The sequence below is a fragment of the Rutidosis leptorrhynchoides genome, chromosome 11, assembly GCF_046630445.1.
Source record: "Rutidosis leptorrhynchoides isolate AG116_Rl617_1_P2 chromosome 11, CSIRO_AGI_Rlap_v1, whole genome shotgun sequence".
NCBI classification, from domain to species: Eukaryota; Viridiplantae; Streptophyta; class Magnoliopsida; order Asterales; family Asteraceae; genus Rutidosis; species Rutidosis leptorrhynchoides.
This window is the reverse complement of record NC_092343.1, coordinates 342,555,105-342,556,132: the sequence shown is the minus strand read 5'-3', so window position 1 is coordinate 342,556,132 and position 1,028 is coordinate 342,555,105.

The following is a 1,028-nucleotide window of genomic DNA, read 5'->3' as shown; positions in this document are numbered from 1 at the left end:
TGACAAAAAGTCAAACTTTGGTCGGTCAAAGTCAACGAAAAAGTCAACACGTTCGGGTCGTGTCCCGAACTATTTTTCTGAGGTTTTTAATCATGTATGAGCATGCTAGGACAAGTTACATGTGAATCGGAGGTGCGTAGCATAGCAAACTTTATTCGAAATTTGACCAAGTTGGACAGATCCAATCGGCGCGCCGCGCGGGTATATGGCGCGCCGCGCGGGTACCTGTGCAGAGAATTCTGGCAGTTTTTAAGTTTTATGCACGAACCCAACTTCAAACAATCACCATTTATGATCCGCAAACAATCAAGACAAGTATCTTATACCGTTGGGAAGGTAATTTGACGAGGAAAACAACTAAACACATTTCATCAATCAATCTACCTATCACAACAACCAAAACCGCATCTAATGCTTAACATTAACCGCATACAAGTTCATAAATGCAATTCAATGATTCGGGCAACCAATTTACATGAATGATATGCCGTTTCGAAGGTAATCAAGCATACAATCCAACTAAACACTTACCAATAATAATCCATGGCATTCAATGCATCAAAAGTCCATTTCAAGTTCATCAAACCCTAACCCAAATTCACCAAAATCAATAATCAAGTTCATGAAGTTTTCTAAGGCAACCTACACATCAAATTGAAGCTAGTGATGCTAGTAACACAATTAAAACATCAACTTTTAACATCTAACAACATATGATCATCCAAAATTCAAGAATAACACACCAAAATTCAAGTTCATGCTAGTTACACTAAAACAACGAGATCGAGCATATAAATCATATATTCATGTTAGACTTGAGCCATAGACACTAATTAACACTTTTATAAGTTAAAAACATCAAGAACACAAAATCTAGTGATTTTAGAAAGTTACCCAAATGAGATGAAGTTGGTACCAAAACGAAGAGGATGAAGAGAGGATCACGAATATGTAATTTATTTTGTTGTAAGCCTCCTAGATCGAATTTAGATGATGATTGAATGAATATGGTTTTGAGTGTGTGTGTT